This window comes from Sturnira hondurensis, unplaced genomic scaffold (genome assembly GCF_014824575.4).
Source record: "Sturnira hondurensis isolate 20B ecotype Veracruz unplaced genomic scaffold, ASM1482457v3 Scaffold0024805, whole genome shotgun sequence".
Classification (NCBI taxonomy): domain Eukaryota; kingdom Metazoa; phylum Chordata; class Mammalia; order Chiroptera; family Phyllostomidae; genus Sturnira; species Sturnira hondurensis.
Window position 1 is genome coordinate 5,411,304 of NW_028097436.1, and position 20,788 is coordinate 5,432,091.

Sequence of the window (20,788 nt, forward strand, 5' to 3'; positions counted from 1 at the left end):
TTCCAAATGTAAAACTATTTTAGATGCAATTTATTATCTTTGAAAATTATCCATGGTGATTTAAAAACATATTAGCTCTTCACCTTCAGTGTATTTGAATTGTCATGTTGTAGAAGCCTTGGACTATTAAGCTAATCGGAGAGTTAGGACAAGTTTTCCCTAGAGGGTGGAGAGTAGCTTTAAATTCAAAGTAAAAAAAAATTTCCTATCTTAAAATAGAAGCAAATTTGTTCTCAGTCTCACATTCTCTCAAGATATCCACAATCCTTTTTAGACTCTCTATTTATTATTAAATACAAGCAATTTAGCTCCTTTGTAAGGTTATGCAAATAACTCATCCAGAATTAGCATTTAACATGCAGTTCTTATATCCACACAAATGTTTTGTATAAAGTTGTTTTAAAAAGATTCAAATCTTTATAATTAGGAAGTGAAAATATATTAATAGGAATAAAGGGATACTCTGCTAATCTCCCATATGTAAATTAGCTTATAATTTTCATCATTTACTTTAGAAGCAACAGAACAATGGAACTTTTATTCTTCAATATTGCTGTTTCTCTCCTCCTGCTAGAAAGTGTGTGCTTATACATGTATATTGAAAGGAAAATGACAAGGAATGTTAAACACTTCAGTTTTATGGGAAAGAGAGGGTTGGTAACTTGGGAGCAGGACTGAAGTTGGTATTCTGTATTTGGCAGCCTTAAGGGAAAGACTGCAATGCAGATGCTCTCGGGTTCTCATTTCAGCTGGTTGACTTCCCTCTTTGCTAGGGGAGTTGGACCCACTGTTGCTCACCTGACCCTTCCTCCACAGTGTCTCCATTTCCTTCCCCTCCCCAATCTTTCCACAGAGGACATTTCTGTAGAATGTATGGTGCAACTGTTCACTCCCTGAAGGACTTGCTTTTTGCATTAGTTTCTAGTTTGGCCTTTGGAGAAAGAGATCAGGTTGGCAGCAGGTACATATTGGTCAACAGAATAGTACTGGTTAGATTTCTCAGTCTCACCTTTTGGAGCTTGACTTCTTTCTTTCAAGATTTCAGCTGTGCAATGCACAGTTCTGGAAGTTTACCATGATTCAGTGAACTACAATAGAACAGTAAAGGGTTCAAAATGAAGTTGGACACAGACCCATTAAAAGGATTAGGTTGTTGAACCTGGAAGTGGAGAGGAGAGCTCCGAAAAGACTTTAAATAAAAAATGGGTTTAAAGATGTTCCTTACAGCTGCAAAATAGTAGAACTAGAAAAATGAGTGAAATGTGTATTTCTCCTTCAGCAAACATCTGGGAAATTCCATGCCCCAGGCAGAGAGCTGGCAGACCGAACGTAAGATGAAAGTAAGTATTTATTGACCTCAGGAAAGTTACTTTGCAGTGGAGAAATAGACATGCAAGTAAACAAGTATAACAAGTCGTGATATACAACCACAGAGGTGTGTATAGGATTTGAAGAGACAGAGGAGGAAGGCTGCTTGGGGGTGCAGAGGGAAGTGTGAGTAACAGCCTCCTTTTCTCCACCCGTCTGCAGTCACCTCATCCAAAACTCCGTTGTCTCTTCTAAACTTCTGCAACTGCCGCAGAACAGGTCTCCTGGCCTCCAGTTCGCCACTTCCTCTCTTTCATCCACATTGCAGCCAGAGAAATGTCCCCAAAAAGAAACCTGATCATCTCTTTTCCCCCACTTACAAGCCTTCAATACCTTTCCATAACCAAATGGTAAAATTCAAACCCTCCATCTGGCTCATTACGTGTAAGTGGCCACTGTTTCTCTCTCTAATCTTTCTCTCATTGTTCCCCACCTAAAGCTCCAGTTAAATGACTAATGCCATTTTCCTAAGTTACCATTTCTTTCTGAGTCCTGGGCCCCTACACCTGCATGCTCTCTGCCTAAAACTAACTGCCCTGCCCTCAAATTTCACGCATAAAAATATACAAAAAGAGGGGTGCACACACACGCACATTGCTCTACTCCCTGTCAACTCCTGTTCTTCTCTCTGGTCCGTGACACCCAGAGACCCAGTGCTGTTTCTCCTGTGGGTACACTCCTGCGTAGCACCTGCTGTAGGCACCTAATCAATGGGCTCATCACATCTTGTGCTTGGCTGACGCATGCACTGGCTCACAGTGCCCAGGGTGTCATGGATGAGACGAGACAAATTCACACAGACTACCGAGTCCTGTGGAGGAAAAGGGATGGCACAGCTACTCCCTCAAGGGGGGAGCGCTTCGGAGTGGCCTGGCAACTCTCTCAAGGGGAGAGTGTGCCGACCTTTGCTTAGACAGGGTTTCATTGTTTTTTTTTTTTTGAACAGGAATTCAGGTATAACTTATTAATCATTGTCAGGTAGTAAACAGTAGATAGCATACAAAGAACTGTTAGGGCTTCTTCTGAGTCAGGGTCTATTAGCAAAAGGGCTACAAGACTTTGAGAAAACAAACTCAATTTCTGCTCGAGCCTTTATCATTTAACCAGGAGCATTCTTAGCAAAGCAGGCTTCACAGGATTTTACATATTCTTATTCAGGCCTAATCACCTGCCATTCCCAGCACAGGCTGCACCACCCTCAGTCATTGTTTTCAGACTTAAGTCAGGCAGAGGAGGCAGATAGCCAAGGAATTCTCAGAGACTTCTTGCAGACAGACTGCAGATTCAGACTTCGTCAAAGCCGAGGGGCAAGGGTCCATCACTCCCTTTCCCCATAGCCCCCCAAGTTCTTCCCTCGGGTCTCCACATAATCATGTGTGTCTTAGATGGTTCCCCCCTTGGGCAATCTTACCCATCATTGACTAACTGATCAAGAATTGGGGGCCAGTTATGAAAAAAAGGAGCAGAAACAGTGCTCCTGCCAGGGAGATAAGCTTTGTCTCCTTAGTGGCTTATGTTCTGAAAGTCATTCACTCATCCTTAGCCATGGGGGGTTTACAGCTCCTGAAACCAGGCAGGTTGGTTCCCAACACTTGGGAGTTTTCTTTCCCATCTTTTTTACTAGGGGGAGTTTCTTAAGTGTAGGGAGTATGTCTTATTCATCATTGCATTCCCAGAAGCTAACATAGTTCTGAGTACATTGTTGAGGGAAACTATACATGTTTCAATAGATGAGTGATGGAATAAACTTCTGAACAATGCTATTCCAAAATGTAAGAAACATTCCTGTCACTGGCAGCGTACAAATAAATGTTACACATCTCAGTGGAGTGACTGCTTAGGAAACTTTGAAAGTTTCTAAGACTCTTATGATGACAAAAATCTGTCTTACATGCTTTTTAGAAAAAGGCAATGTATTGGTAAATAATCTATGAACTATTTCTTACCCATTGGCAGCGATGGTCAGGCTTCTTGACTCTTTGCATTGGGCATATTCTAATTTCAGGGGGAAACACTGAGGCTAAAGTCACAGGCAAAATATTTCTCCATAGTGGGAAGAGCTGAGTGTCACAAGCTTCACAAGGCTGGCTGGGCAGACTAGTGGAACACAGGGCTACTTAGCTAAGTTTGGATGAGCTGGGCTTTTGTTTCTCCCTTTCACATTTTGTAAATGGGCAAGAACTGCAGCATCCTCCCTTATAACAGACCCTAATCCTATCTCCTTGCCTTCATTGCCTCAGTGACTCCTGCCCTCCTCACACTGCTCTGTGAACACCTACCTGCGCTTCTTTGCTTCAAGCTTTCTCTTGATGTCAGAGCCCACTCTGTAGCCTACTGGGCAGCCTGGAAGAGTGAGGGCGTTGACCCCTACCCCCCAGCAGCTCTCAGACAAAGGCTGACCAGCGCTGGTATATAACTGGCCCTCAGGTGTGCTACCAGTAACTTGAAGGCACATATCTTCTCTGGGTCCCAGAGGTTCCCTGATGGGATCTGGCTTCAGCTTCCTGCAGTGAGAACTGACTTACTGAAACTTTCCTGTTTTCTTGCCTACTCCCTTCCATGTGTCAAGGAAGAAACATTTAAACCTGTGGAGAATTTGTGTCAGTTTATTTGAGCCAAACTGACGACAATTGCCGGGAAGCAAAACATCAATGGATTGAGAAAATGCTCTGGAGAATGGCAGCTTAGCACTTTATTTTATACATTATAAGCAAAAGTGAAGATGTAAGTGGCTTACATGAAATCCATTAATGATAGATTAGGGAGGTGGGAGAAAGCAAAGTGGAGAAACCTCTGGGATTGACTAAAAAGTAAATCAATAGACAAATACTACTTTTACATAGGTGAGTTAACACCTGTTCACTGGTAACAATAACAGTGAGGGATTTGTACTCCCTCCAGTACTTGCCCCTGTGCCTTGAAGGGTCTGGAAAAAGGAAATTGCATTGACATTCCAAAGGTATGTTATCCTACATGCAAAAAGCCAATAGACAGTCTTAATTAAGGTAAAGATGGACTTTTGTCAGGAAAGATTCCAGCCTGTCGTGATCTGCTTTTTGTTACAAAGTTTTTAACTTCAGACCGTCCTGTGCGGTTACTTTGGTCTCTGAGTTTACAAGGCTGTCACACAGGCCTCCTCTGAGTTTGTTAGGTTTGGCACGTGGCTCCTTTTCCTCCACACCTGGTTTCCTAGGATTACACCCAGAGGAATTCAAATTCGAGTCCGAGAGTTTGATTCTAGGGGAAATCCACACTGAGACAGCTGCTGACAAGCACATTCTTCTCACCTTGGAGCACAAACCTGTCGGCAAAGCCTAAGTCTGGCCCTCAGATGGGAGTTGCCACCAGGGGCCTTGCTCCTCAAACAGAGGTTAGTAGATTGGGCAGGGGGGAGAGGGAGGACAGGTGCTGGCTCAGAGGGCTCAGAAGTGGTTTAACTGGGGGCAGCTGTGGTCAAACCCCACTAGGGAAGCTCGTAGGGCCAGGGCGGAACACGTGAAGGACACTTAGTTATACACCAGCTCTGGTCAGGCTTTGCTTGGGAGTCAAAGAGGAGAGTCAGTTTTGGGAGTCTTCCAGCTGCCCAATTGGCTATTGTTTGCATTGGCTTCCAGAAAGAAGTATAGTCTTCTTTTCCACATGTAGACATCTTACAGATTTGATTAGACCCAAATATTATAGAGTTTGAGCAGACTGTGGCTAGGTATTTACATACCTATCCACAACTTTGGACTTGACCATAGGGTAATTAATGCCAACAATGGCAAAGCCCTTCTCAAAGAAGTGCTCTTTTTCATCCCTGACTTCGTGCCAAGGAGCAAAGAGCTCTACCTGTGGAGGTGTCAGAGTCAGGTCAGAGATGTTCGCTTCCACAGCTGGGGCCTCAGTGTTTGTCTACCACAACCCCAGATTTACCCATGAAGGAACAGAAGCCCAGAGAAAAGATGTGAGGTGCTCTCAGTTACAAATATGTTCACCCTTTTTATATCAGGGTTCTTTCAACCAGATCCCACCACCTCGCTGACAAGCCAGGACAAGTTTGTTGGAATTTCATTCCTAACTTCAGAACTCCATTTTAGATTTTTTTTCTTTACAAAAATTTTTAAAAATATTTAAAATTTTATTTTTCAATGACACTTTATACTTAATATTGTACTATACTTGAGGTATACAGCACAGTGGTTATATAAGCATATACTTTAGAAAGTGTTCCCCCCGACATTTTCAGTACCCACCTGGCACCATACATAGTTATTACAATATTATTGACTATATTCCCTAAACTATATTTTATACCGCAGTGACTACTCTGTAACTACCAATTTGTACTTCCTAATACTGTCACCTTTTTTTCTTTTTAAAAATATATTTTATTGATTATACCATTATAGTTGTTCTATTCCCCCTTTCATTCCCCTCCACCCTGCACACCCTCTCCCCCACCATTCCCCCCCTTTAGTTTATGACCATGTGTCTCAAGTTCTTTAGATTCTATATTTCCCCTACTATTCTTGCCCTCCCCCCTATTTTCTACCTACTGTCTATGCTATTTTCTGTACCTCTTCCCCCCTTCTCCTCCCACTCCCCTGTTGCTACCCCTCCATGCGTTCTACATTTCTATGGTTCCACTCCTGATCTAGCTGTCCTCTTGGTTTACTTTTGTTTGAGGTGTGGTTGTTAATAACTGTGTTTGCTGTCCCTTCACTGTTCATATTTTTCATCTTCTTTTTCTTAGATAAGTCCCTTTAGCATTTCATATAATAAGGGCTTGGTGACGATGAACTCCTTGAACTTGACCTTATTTGAGAAGCACTTTATCTGTCCTTCCATTCTAAATGAAAGCTCTGCTAGATAAAGCAATCTTGGCTGTAGGTCTTTGGATTTCATGACTTGGAATACTTCTTTCCAGACCCTTCTTGCCTGGAAGGTCTCTTTTGAGAAATCCGCTGACAGTCTGATGGGTACTCCTTTGTAGGTGACTGTCCCCTTATCTCTTGCTGCTTCTAGGATTCTCTCCTTCATTTTAATCTTGGCTAATGTAATTATGATGTGCCTTGGTGTGTTCCTTCTTGGGTCCAACTTCTTTGGGACTCTCTGAGCTTCCTGGATTTCCTGGAAGTCTATTTCCTTTGCCAGACTGGGGAAGTTCTCCTTTATTATTTGTTCAAATAAGTTTTCCACTCATGGCTGTTTCTTTTCCCCTTCTGGTACCACTATAATTCGGATGTTGGAACGTTTAAAGATGTCCTGGAGGTTCCTAATCCTCTCCTCATTTTTTTGAATTGTTGTTTCTTCATTCCTTTCTGGTTGGATGTTTCGTTCTTCCTTCTGGTCCATTCCATTGATTTGAGTCCCAGTTTCCTTTCCATCACTATTAGTTTCCTGTGCATTTCCCTTCATTTCAATTAGTTTAGCCTTCATATGTTCCTCTAATTTGTGACTATAATCAACCAGTTCTGTGAGCATCCTGATCACCAGTATTTTGAACTGTGCACGTGAGAGGTTGGCTATTTCTTGGTCGCTGAGAGTTATTGACTCTGGGGCTTTGAGTTCTTCTTGAGCCATATTTTGGACTGTTAGTGCCTGTTATGTATGAGGAGCAGAGCCCAAGGTGTTCACCAGGGTGGGGCAACTCAGTTGCTGGGTTGTGATGCTGTATGTGGGGGCAGGGTCAAAGGAAAGCAATGGCGGTCCCCTCTGCAACCTCCCGCTGCTGGGGCGCGCGGTCTGTCCCACTGCGTGAAAATGTGTGACCGTGGTCAGCCTGCCCCACACCCTCACTGGCTCCGCGCTGCTACCCCGGCTGCCTGCGTGCCTGGGTCAGGAGATCTTTTCCTGCCCAACCCTGCTCTGCTGCTGGCTCTGCCCCTCTTACCGGTCCGGTTGAACGGTTCATTGTTGTCGGACTTCCGTATAGTTCAGTTTTCTGTTCTTTGGCTGTGTCTTTGTTTACTAAACCTTTGTTGTATTCAAACTTGGTTGTGGGAGAAGGCACAGTGTTTCCACCTATGCCTCCATCTTGGAGGAAGTCCCCTAATACTGTCACCTTTGTCACCTTTTAAACCTAGTCCCCTCTGGCAACTATTAGTCTGTTCTCTTTCTTTGATTCTGTTTCAACTTTTTGTTTTTTAGATTCCACATATAAGTGAAATCAAATGGCATCTGTCTTTCTCTGTCTGACTTATTTCACTTAGCATAATACACTCTAGTTCCATCAGTGCTGTCACAAATGGTAAGACTTCATTTTTTATGGCTGAGTAATATTCTGTTGTGTGTATATATATATATATATATCACTATGTTGTATGTATGTGTATGTATATGTATATATGTGTGTATGTATGTATGTATGTATCTATCTATATATATCACCATGTTTTTATCCACTTGTCTATTGATGGGCACTTGGGTTGCTTCCATATCTTGGCTATTGTAAATAATGCTGCAATGAATATAGGGGCAGATATATTCTTTTGAATTAGTATTTTCCATTATAAATATATACCCAGAAGTGTAATTCCACAGTTTTATCTTCAAATTTTTGAGGCATCTCTATACTGTTTTCCATAGTGACTCCACCAGTCTACATTCCCACCAGCAGTGCACGAGGGTTCACGTTTCTGCACATCCTCACCAACACTCATTGTGGATTTATTGATGACAGCCATTCTGACAGGTGTGAAGTGGTATCTCATTGTGGTTTTAATTTGCATCTCTCTGATGGCTAGTGATGTTGAACATGTGCTCATATGTCTATTGGCCCTCTGTAGGTCCTCTTTGGAAAAGTGTCTATTTAGGTCCTCTGCCCATTTTTAAATTGGACTGTTTTTTTGTTTGTTTGTTTTTCCTTTTGATGTTGACTTGTATGAGTTCTTCATAAATTTTGGATATTAACACCTTATTAGATATATCATTGGTGAATATCTTCTTGCATTCAGCGTGTTGTTTTTTCACTTTGTTGATAGTTTCCTTTTCTGTGGAAAAACTTTCTAGTTTGACATAGTGCCATTTGTTCATTTTTCTCTTTTGTTTCCCTTGTGTGAGAAGATATAGCAGAAAAAAATAGTGCTAAGAGAAATGAGCGAGAGCTTACTGTCTATGTTTTCTTATAAGTGTTTTATCATGTCCAGTCTTATATTTAAGTCTTTAATCCATTTTGAGTTTCTTCTTGTTTAAGGTGTAAGAAGATAGTCTAGTTTCACTCCTTTTTATGCATGAATATATCCAATTTTCTTAATACCACTGATTGAATAGACTGTTTTTACCCTATTGTATATTTTTGCCTCCTTTGTCAGATATTAATTGACCATGTAGGTGCGGGTTTTAGACCAGATTTTCCTTAGAGAATAAGTTCTTATTGAAAAGCCAGCAGTGGTTGCAGCAAATCTGTAGTGTTAAGGCCTCCAAGAGGCTACTTCATTCTGGAGTCTTTCTTCATGCTCAGACGATCAAGAGAGGGGCCACATGATATGGTTTGTCCAGAAAATCAGGCCTCAGAGCATCAGCCAGGTTAAGTCGAGGGCTGACATCCTTCTCCCAGGAGGTCAGCTAGCAGTTCCTCTGCTCCTCCCTGGATTCCTCTTGCTGCTGTGAACCTTACCAACATGCCCCTGCTCCCATCCCACCAAAACATTGCTTCAATGGAGATAGAACTTTTCTCAGAAATGCAACAACATTGTTAAGTCTGCCTGATTCACCTCCTATGAGTCATGTAGTCTTGAGTCCTCCATCAGAAGATAAGGGCTGGTAGTTAATTTCACAGCCTTATTTGGAAGCCCCATGTGCCTCCAGCCTGTTCACTTTTGTTGGTCCTTTGTGAGGAACTCAGGTTACTTCAATGAACAAAATGTATATTGTGGAAGAAAACAAAAAAAAATGATAACAGCAAGTATTTCAGGGAATTAGGAAAAGGCTGAAAACTTGGACTCATGGAAGTGGTTTGTGTTCTGGTATTTTGTAATTAATATGGCTTCTTTATCGTCATGTTTCTGAGGAATTTCTCTCTACATGACCGTTTTCTGTTTTATGACTCTGCCATTTTTATAGCGTCTGCTCATTTATAACCTTTATAGCCTCATGGCCTCTAAAAACTGCCTTCTCTGTGCATTCTTTCACCTTCAACCCCTCTGCTAATTGCTCAACTCTGTATTTTTTTTTCTTTTTGAAATTTCTGAGAGGAAAATCTCATTGCCCTGCCTAATTAACACTGCACCTTTCTGAATGAAGCCGTTTTGTCAAATCACCTAAAAACTTCTGGATAGCCAATACTTTGCTTCCATTACTTGTTTTAAGAGATGATGTGTTCTGTAACATGTTATGCAAAATGCTTAAGGGACCATTTAGATCTGCTTTTCCTAACCAGTGGGTGTGGGTGGGGGCTTCCTAGGTTCCCAGATGAGTTAGTAAACTTTGGCCTATCTGGCCAATGACCCAGAGACGGGTGTGAACATGGGGATGATGCCTCTTTTCTCCTTAGAAGTTCTCAGCAACGCATACCATGCATACAATGAAGTGGTCTGGTGGCTTCCAGGCAAATAATAAATTGTGCTTCTTCTGACCACTCTCCCAAAAGATTCCAGGCATCTCTTGAAAGAGACTTTGGTCATCTAAAAAAGAAGAACATATTTACATTCTTGTGTGCCCAACTTTATTCTATACAATAACTTAGGGAACAAAGAAAAATAGACCCTGGGCCTCTTCGAACCAAAACTTAAACGCATTTTGGTATGTGATGTAATTTCAGAAAATGTGATTATTGGCTACAAACCCTCCCTCATGCTAATTTGGATATTGAAAATGATGCATTTGTGTCTTGGCCATCTGTATGGGTGAAGGTGATCCTGAGTTATGGGTGATTCATTTCTCACTACACAGAGCACTTGGCATTACTAAATGAAGTCTAAATTGGAGAGACACTATACATTACACATGGCAAAAATTTGCATTTTAACATCTCTAGAATGCTATTAAATATCTCAGAAAGATTCATAAAGGAAAGTGTGTCCTAGAGCTTGAAATAGAAAGTGATTGGAAAAAGTAGAAATAGAGTTCCTATTTTTCAGAAAAGAGCCATATCATCCCATAAATCTTTGAAAAGAAGTTTTCTTGGGCTCTGCTCTGAGCATTCAAATGCTTCCCAGGAGCACCTTGACCTTAAATTAACATTTATAGAGTTTAGCTGACATCAAGCTTTGCAATTTAATGGAAGGTTTAAAGTTGAAGAAGGTAAGTAGCCTAAATTGGTATTGTATATTAAGTTCTGAATAAGGATGCATTTCTACAACTACCACCATTTTCATTTATTTCCCCCTCTAGAACAATAATAACAATTGGCAAAATATATGAAATGCATTTTCTTTCATGAATAATGCATTTTTATATGTTAACCTCATGGAAACAGAAACTGTTTAATAGTAACAGCAGCATTAATGCTGTCTTCTTAAGAAAGGGTATATATGACGACATATGCACTGTCTGACCTTGACAATGGTGTTTTCTGTAGAAGCTGTGATATAAAGGTAGGTTGTAAGAAACATTAACCAAGTGTTAAAATAATAAAGAGGCATTTAAAACATAAATAAAAGAAGAAAATACACAGCATTACCCATAGATTCTGTTACAGATCAAATGCAAGTGAAATATGCCCCATGCTGTTCAAACCAGGAGTACACTGTAAGGGGACTGAAAATGTCTGGAGACTAATACGTTAAGCACAAAGATGGTGTTTTAATTCTGCTAATGAGTTGCTCCCTGCTTGTATTACAGATAAAAATGGGCTTCCAGTATATATACATATGTCTGCACTGCATAAGGTATAATTTATAAATGCTTGGCATTAGCACACAAAGGAAGATTTCATTTCTTCAAGTGTTCTGTCTGCCAGAATAACAATGATTTGGTGTCTAGAAAAAGTGCTTGTGAATGAGCAGATTGCTGAGGACTAGTACTGCCTTTTACACTGGAAAATGCTCTGGGTTCTGTCCCAGGGGAACTTAGTTCCTCTCTCTTCCTTCCTCTTATGTTTTGGAACACCTTCTGGGAAATGTCTAAGTCCTCCTCTGGTGGCTGGGATTAGCCAAAGTGGCAATGCCATCCCAGGAGGGTGCCCTGAGCCAGATCATTCTGAGTGGCCTTGAGTTTCCTTACTCCTCTTTGGGGTGCTCTCCAATCCTCTCCTCATAAGTGTGGGGTCAGCCAGATGCTGTGAGGTGCTCCTGGACTCATGTTAGTGAGGTTGTTGGGGGTGCTGTGGCCAGCTACCAGTTCCTGGAGGGCAGCCTGGTACACGGCATTACTGAACCTTTGTGCCTGAGGTTCAGCATTTCTTTTATCGGATTGTATGGGCTGTCCAAATGGTGCTAACAGTAGATCTGGGATCATTGAAATTGTTTACATAGACAGTAGCTCTTTGAAAAAACAGTAGCTCTTCCCAAGCTAAGGATGGCCTTGTCAGTAGTACAATAAGGATTGTAAACAATAAGGATTACAATTCTAGCCAGAATAAAACAAGATATTTCCCTTTCTTCGAAGTTGATGGTGTGTCACTTACACAAGAGTTGAGAAATAAATTAGTCCTTAGTAGTGAAAACTTAGTCATGAAAACTATCTCATTTTTGAAAAATACTACGAAAATACTGAACTATAAAGCAGAACCTATTGACAGGTACTCCTTTATAAAAAATATTAATCATGCATAGAGCAGGGGTTTCCAACCTGCAGCCCCTAGGCAGCATGTGGCCAAGGATGGCTATGAATGTGGCCCAGCCCAAAATTATAAATTTACTTAAAACACTACTTAGTTTTATTACTTAGACATGTACATTTTCTGTATTAGTGATCACAGACTTGGGACCTGCTCAGTGATTTTAAAAGATTATTGAAAGGACCACAGCACAATTAGGGATATTATGTGAGGACTCTTTTGCTTATCTGTGGTGGCAGATATCATGAAAATTATGCACGGACCTTTTTCTTGCTCATCAGTTTTCATTAGTGTTTGTGTGTTTAATATGTGGCCTAAGACAACTCTTCTTCTTCCAGTGTGGCCCAGAGACACCAAAAGGTTGAACACCCCTGGTGTAGAGGTTCAAATCTCTGTTATGGAATACTTCCTTGCTTAAATCCTGTTTGAGACTCTTGTCCTTAATCAGAATTCTCTTTGGCCAGTGTCCTGGTCCTCTAAGTCTTGCTTCCTGTTGTAGCTATGGTGACTGTAAACAGGTCTGCACAAGCTTGGACCCATTTTATGCTGAGAGCACCACTTCTATTACCCGCCCTTGTGCTGAGGCTCCTTGTGCTGTGGCTCCTTGTGCTGTGGTCGGGGATAACTATGGCCTTAGAGGTGGGAAGGAGTTAACTCCCAATGGGCTGCTCACAACCAGAGGAGATCCGAGGGAGATCCAAGAGCCAATGGGTAAATGCATATTGCTATGCTCCCTTAGATTGACTGTTATTCAGCTACTCAGAAATTACCAGCAAGAGAGAATCTCAGTTGCCCACAGTGGCAACCAAATCAGTAATGCACATTTGATTTTGGTTTTCCTCCTTTCTGGTTTTACTCTCTGGTCTTTCGTGCCAGATCTCTGGCAATGCTTTCCAAAATAAACCACCTCCAAGTCTCAGACTTTGTTCTCCTGGGAGGAACATAGGCTAAGACAACAGACTAACCTCACACGTTATTATAATTATTCCCCTAGCTACCACAGGGCCTCTCCACCACGAATTGTCTATCACATGTCTCGGTGCTGCACACAGAGCCTTCCCTATGTACATTTACTCACAGAGTTTATCACACTGTCTTAAAGACACATGATTATCCCACCCCTTTCTGCTAGAGACTAGTAGTAGTTAATAACCCACGGCCCACATCTTACATTCCCTTGGTAGTCTGAGTAATATCCAGAATGTTGTCTTGCATTCACTGGTTAGTTCATGGTGTTGGAGCACTGGCAACGCGCAGAAGGTGGCCGTACAAATAGCTCTATTAACTGTATAGCTCGCTCAAAATGCAGTCATCTGAGTGAAGGCAAGAAAATATTTTCCTCTAACATGAATATTATGAACAACAAGATATTATGTATTTTTAAGATGTCTAACTGGCTTTATAAGGTAAAAAAATTTATCTTCTACCTACATGCCAAATGTCATTGAAATTAGTGTAAAATCAGTAACTGTTGTATTTGTGTTGAGTAAAACAATTGTCAGAATACCCAGAAGTTTTCAACATTTCTTGGATTCTCTGTTTTAGGAAAAATGTTCAGTTATGGTATAATTTAGATGACTGAAGCCAGGTTGCCCAAAATATTTGAAATTTTGAAAGACTTAAGAACATTCTGGATTTATAGAAAATGGAGAAGTATTTCTTAAAAATAAACAGGCAAGTCAGAAATATTGGGTTGGCCAAAAAGTTTTTTTTTCTTTCTGTAAGATGGCTCTAGTGGTGCTTGTCTTTAGCTTCATCTGAAACAATTTTAATTGTATTGTAACAGCTGTCATATCAGCATGCATTTAAAAAAAACTTATCAAAACTGGTGAATTTTTGTACAGCCATTTTTATATTGAAGATGGAAGAAAATAAGCAACATTCTTGATGTATTATGCTTTATTTCAAGAAGGATAAAAACGTAACTGAAACGCAAAAACAGATTTGTGCATTGTTGATGAAATGTGTCCCAAGTGGTTTGCAAAGTTTCATGCTAGAGATTTCTTGCTGGACGATGCTCCATGGTCATGTATATCATTTGAAGTTGATAGCAATCAAATCGATATATTAATTGACAACAGTTCATGTTATACTTCATGAGAGATAGCCAATGTACTCAAAATATCCAAATCTATAAAGTTATTGGTGAAAATATAAAATGTGTCTTTTATTTTATGACAAAACCATTCAGCATTTTGAGCCAACCCAATAAAATAGCATTAGTTATACACAGTCACATTCGCACACTCACACATTATCAATTAGCCTTGCAGCATTTGCTAGTGACAGTTTCCCAGTGTCCCAAAGGGAGAGTGGAAGGATTAAAGTGTTTCTATTGGACAGGCATCATTGCTCTTTAAAGAGGAGAAAACTGTAGTTAACATCTGGTTGAGATACATTATTGAAATACATTCCAGACCACTGCTTCTTTTGGTCAAACAGCTGGATACTTTTCTTTTATCTTTTTAATAATTTTGATTTGCTTAATCTTCAACCTCTTCTTTAGGGAAAAAAGAAAGCATGGATGGCAAAGAAATATACCCCCTTTCTGGGCACCTATTCCGTTTCAAGCTTGAGATGAAATGTTTTATATGTTCATTCTGGATCACTGAGAAATGCCCAAGTGATCGGCTGTATATGAGTAGGTGTAATCACACTTGCATGCAATTTTTTGTTGTATCTTATATAGTCTATATTTTTATTGATATCTATCTATATATATGAGTATATATATCTTATATATTTTATATCCAGGTTCTAGTCAGGAAAATAGAAGCAAGAATAGGTATTTCAAGCAGATAAAATTTCATACAGGGAGTTATTTCCATCGGAGTTTGAAGCCCGAAAGAGTAGAGATGAAATACTAAATTGTGCTAATATGAGCAATTTCTGGGCCTGAAGGGAACAGGAGAGAAAAGAGATTATCAGAATTTAGGAGCTCAGGGGTAGCCCACATCTTCCCCACAGAGGGAGTCAGTGCCCCGAGTGGGGATAACACGTTTGGCACTGGGAGTGCCAAAAAGCCCTGCAGGCTGGAGAAGCGGCTCTCCAGAAGCTGGAGTGCAAGATAGAAGCAACTTCTGCCTTCCTTCTGCCTTCCAACCTCCCATCTGTGCATCCACTGGAGAGCCTAACAGTGGGTAGATGGCAAAGGAGCCTGGGAAAGCACTTCATTGAATCCCAGCCCCATCACACCTCATAGAAAGGTGCATATGGACCTGAAAGACCATATGCAAATCATCCATCCATCGCTCTGTAGGAATTAACTAATATAGTAACTTCATGTTTAAATGTTTGTGCAGGTCAGGCAAAATTTACTTTAAGATCTTTAAAATCCTTTATAATTGTTTTAGACCTTGGAGCTTTGTGATCACAAAGGATACAGAGTAATAAGTTTGGATCCTGTCATTTGTTAATACTCCAGAAATATTATTATGAAATGAAAATATATGGATATTTTACTAATTCATATACTCATTTAAATGATATTTTAAGGCATTTTGCACCTGGTATTATGAATCATTTGACATATAAAAATATTAGAAGGTTAGACGCTGGCTTCAAATCTAAGATACTATAACACTTAAGGGTATGTTAAATTTTCTAATCTCTGAACCAAAGAACATGGATGAAGGCTTACTTTCATTTAACAAGGTGAAACCAACTTTCTATGTAACCACAAGGGACTTGCATCCTTAATTGGCTCTAAGTTAGCAATATGTAGCAACTTTTCCTATTTGTGATCCAATGGCCCTTTCCCTAAAATCCCCAAATTGTACCTTTATACATAAGAGAGGTATTATTTAGCAACTGTGACTAAGTCAGTGCCCAGAGTTAGAAGTAGACATGCTTGCTTTCTGGTGAAGGAAAATGATGAAAATGTAAAATGTAAAAGTAAGGAAAACGGGAGTTCAAACTCAGTTACAGCATCTATTATCTGTGGTACATTATTTTTGTAGCAGGGTTTCTTACCCCTGGCATTACTGACATTTTAGACAAGACAATTCTTTCTGTGGGGACTGTGCCTATGCATTGTATGATGCTTAATAGCATCCCTGTCTTCTCCCCAACAGAGCATAACAGACTTCTTAGAGCTTGTGGAAACCGAAAGTGCTTCCAGGCATTGCTAAGTCTCTTCCAGTTGAGAACCACTGCTCTAGAGGATGTTTCCTCAGCTCACTATAATTGCTTCACATGGTTTAAGAATGAGATGAGATGTTGTGTGTACATCAGTGGTCCTAGCATCCACCCAAGTTAGCACTTTGGTGCATAATCGGCAAAACAGGGGTTGTGACCTCTTGCAAAAATAAAGATGTTTTTGACTGTGAGGCTTTGCTGCTAAAATATGTGGTCTGATCAACATCGCTTGGGATCTTTAATCCTGCATTTAATATTTGGATATTTTGTTAATCATGGATTTTTTGGTATTAACTTGTATTTTTCAAAATATTGCATCAAATATTGTGAGTATTATATTAGTCTAATATTTTTACTATATTGATATTTATTAATAAATATTATAGTTATAATAAAGACACTTCAAATATTGCATTAAGTATTATTATTACATTAAAATGAATGTTCAGTGTATAATGTTGGATAAATAGTCTTCTCTTTTCCTCTCTCTACTCCTCATCCATTGTTTAATTCAAAACACAGCATGTTTTCATGGGCAGTGAATCAATGTTGTTTCTGGGGAAAACCGTATCTTAATGGATCGGGGCTCCCTGAGCTCCTTGCCTCTGACGGGCACGCGTTCTGTCAGTTCGTGGGATTGCTGTGACCCTGCTCTCCGAACCTGGGGTGCAGTGCCCCCCTGCCACGCTGGCCTCTCCTCCCACACTCCTATTCGCTCAGAATGTCAGAGACCAATCTAGAAATTAGAAATGAATTGCTAATGTTCGATTTGTTGCCAAAATGTAAATATAATAGGCTCTCAGACATTTAAAAAAATCCATGTCCACAATGATGTTAACCTTTGAGTACAATTCCTACATTCCTAGCCCCACATATTCCTTGTCATAACAACTGCACTTCTGATGATTGGTACTCCTTGGAGAATTGTTCTGGTGTTGATGTGGATGAGAATTAACAATTTTCCTTTAAAAATATTTTTAAAATATTTTTTTAAAAACCTTGATTACTGAGTTTTTGTAACCTAGTCTGGGCTCTGCCACACGCAGGCCCAGAACAACCTCACTAAATCTCTGTTTGCATTTGAACAAGATCCTGGGTGATTAAGATGCCTGAAAGTTTGAGAGGCACAGGGTATTTGGCCCAAGAAATGGTGGTGGGGGGGCTGCGTGTCGGCAGCACGCGGGGGAAGCAAGGCCTGGGAGGACAGCATGGGACACGTTTCAGATGCTTTCCTCAGATTTCCCTTGGTGTCACAGCGGCTGCAGGCAAAGCTGAGGGAGCTCTTGTTTTGAGGGCTTAGGTGAGTCATCTGCTGTTTGGAAGCCTAGCTGATAAAGCATGACGCGCAGTGGGAACGCATGGCACTGCCTCCTCTCCTTTGACAAACACGGCGAAGCCTGCATGAGAATTCCGCAGGGGTTGTGACAAGCCTCTTCAATGACTAGCGGGCTGCTTCTCGAGGAGGGTGCTGGCGCCCTCAAGTGGATCTGTGGGTGCTGCTGGAGTCAGACTAGGAAAGGAATCAGCACTGGTGAGTTGCATGGTGAAGACACAGAAAGAAATACTGGGTGGGTAGGTTTGGCAAGGGACCCAAGGTCTGCAATATGCTGGCGAGGGCAGGAGCCAGTGAAGATGTCAACTATCCAGGTGTCTCCAGTAGGAACCATAAACTGGAGGGAGGGTAGAAAACTTTCCTTTATCATTTTGCTTTGAAATGTTGAGGATCTATTCTGCCCCATGTATTGAGTGGGTAAACAGCAGTCCAATGCATGTGGTTATTGTTCAACAAACATTAACTCCCTAAAGGCATGGATCCTGACTTCGGACACTCGACTTGGGCCACATTAACACTCTTCTCACAGGAGCATGTTTCAGATCCAGAAACAGTTATTGCATGTTATAGCCCTAGACCAGCAGGTCTTAACTCTGTGGAACTCGGTTATTTTAAGGAACAGGCAAATTATGCATGACCATTTTACATTGATACTGGATATGTCTCCTATGTCAAAGAGCATGTGGATTTGCCATAGTGTTTTATAAAATATAAACTCATGGAAAATTGGGCTAAGGGAGCTTTGCATTATTTTGCATTTTCGCCTTTCAGTTATGCCAAATGGGTAATCAGTTCTGCATGGGAGCCTCTGTGTGGGTGTATATGTGTGACATGATGTTTTCTTTATGTCACTTCCATAGATAAAATGGCTTGCTTCTTTATAGCTTACTTTTTGTCTGCTGAGTTAGAGTGGCAGAGAGAATTGAACCTGAGGACAAGAGTCTGGAACACAAAACTCTGATACCTGCTTTAACACTGTATTTTTATTGTTTTATGTTTTTATTGTTCAAGTACAGTTGTCTTAATTTCCTCACCACCATGTCCCCCCCGGCCCACCCACCCCCACCTCCCACCCTCAATCCTACCCGTCTTTGGCTTTGTCCATGGGTCCTTTATACATGTTCCTTGACAATAATCTTGGCCAAACTTTAATTTCATACTCATACGTATAAAAAGCATATTAAGTGTACATATATCGTATGTAATTATTTCTAAAGGGGATCTTAAAAAGTTGAAAATCCTGAAGTGTGGACTATCCTTTTATAATTACATTTAGCAGATAAGGACACTCTAAGAAATCAAGGTTTTGCCCAGACAACTAAGGAGGATGCAGCGTTAGAAGCAGGTTTCATACCTTTACACTCCAGACTCTCTTGTCCATGGGCTCAATCCCTCACTAACTCGGCAGGGAAAAAGTAAACTATAAAAAGAAAACTATTTTAGCTATGAAAGGTGACCTAAAGAAAAATTATTTCAAGACCAAGTTGGTTGCAGCAAAATTCATTAGCCTCCTTCAGGATGAAAGCTGGTGTCTCGGTGACATGCCAAGGTTACTAATGCTTGTCAGCCCAACAACCTGCAGACTGTATAGGACAGGGAATCTTGGGGGCTTGGCATCAAAGGAGAACGGATGTAAAAATGGCCCTGATGGATGTTCTGAGGTTGTTTGATCTAAATCCAGAGAAAATAGCAGCTATCACAGCTGATGGAGTGCCCGCTATGACTGGGAAGATGAATGGCATGAAGGAAAAAAAAATTAAAGTCAGACAACCTTGTGCCAGACATTTTATCATATCTTTTTATTTTATTTTTTACAAACCAAGCTTGACAACGTGGACATCTCTTTATAAAAGAGCGAATTCTCAATAAAGGACTGGATTCACCAGTGGACAAAGCAATTCTGTAAGCAATTTCTGTCCCCCAACATGGCTCCCTGTCACTGCATTTTCAAGTCAGATCACTTCCATGAGGGGGAACCATAATACATATGATGCGTATCTCGGAGACGTTGGCTATTAGACATGGTAGGTAGCCAGTTACTTGACATCCTGATGACAAGAAAGGTATCCGGTGCTGTATTTCCTCTTCTGATTTACACTCAGAAGAATCAGCTGAAAGACGAAACTGTTACAGGATAATCTGTATTCTTGTATCATTTCTCCTGTGTTCAGCCGCCTTTATTCTCCAATTTCATTACCATGGCTGTTTCTCACTTTCCAGCTCCTTTTAAACACACACACACACACACACACACACACACACTCACACACAGCTCTTGAAGGTTGCAATTAGTCGTATGCTTTCAAAGCATTGCCTTGTGTTAATGCTGTCCTTCCATCAGCTTCTGAGCTCCTGGGCAACAAGCAGCCACAGAGTGCGTGGTGCCCTTGGTGCCCTCCCCACACAGCGAGTGTTCAATAACCAGTATCGACTGACTGACACAGCTCCCTTTTTCTCTCTTTGTCTCTGACACCTCTGCTTTCTTTCAGAAATGATAATTTTTAAGTGGCAATATTTCCCCACTCTGTACTTCTAAAAAGCTCTCGTCAGCCTTGAACTTTTTCTTTACATAAGATTTTCAACAATAGACAAAATGTAGGTGGAAGGAAAACGATACCCCTTCACAATAAATCTGTCTTTCATTGGAATGTGACAACTACCTTACGGAATAGGAGCTTTTCCCCAAGAACAATGTCCACATGAACATCTCTGTTGAAGTAGCCATTATGAAATAATAGTAACTCCTGCCTGTTCCACCCACTCCAACGCTTCCTGAATTCAAGGTAGATTTTAATGGACAGTCCATCTTTATTCTGCTCTACCATGGGTCAGAGCCGGTGTCTGTATCCAGGTCTCTGCTGTTTTCTCACAGATCTTAAAAAGCAGTTTGTTCTCTTTTTGAACTGGATGCCTAAACCACAATCATTTTTTTAACCTTATCTTAGGAAAAGTCTTGGTAGTTCAGCAATACCCAGAAATACGGACGTTTCAGGAGACATGGAAGTGTACCCTCCATCAACCTGGACATTGTTTGATCTCACAGCGGCGAGGCAACTCGCTTTTGTCACTGTTTGCTTTCTGTTACAGCTGTTAGGACTGTGCAGTGGTGGTCGATGATGTTACAGGGAGGTTGCTCTCCTGTCGTGTCCTCCCGTGGGTCCGCCTCCTGGAAAATGTGCAGGGAGGAAATCTCAACCCACAGCAACTCCTGTTTTTCACAGCCTGTCTCGATGCTCACAATCACAGTT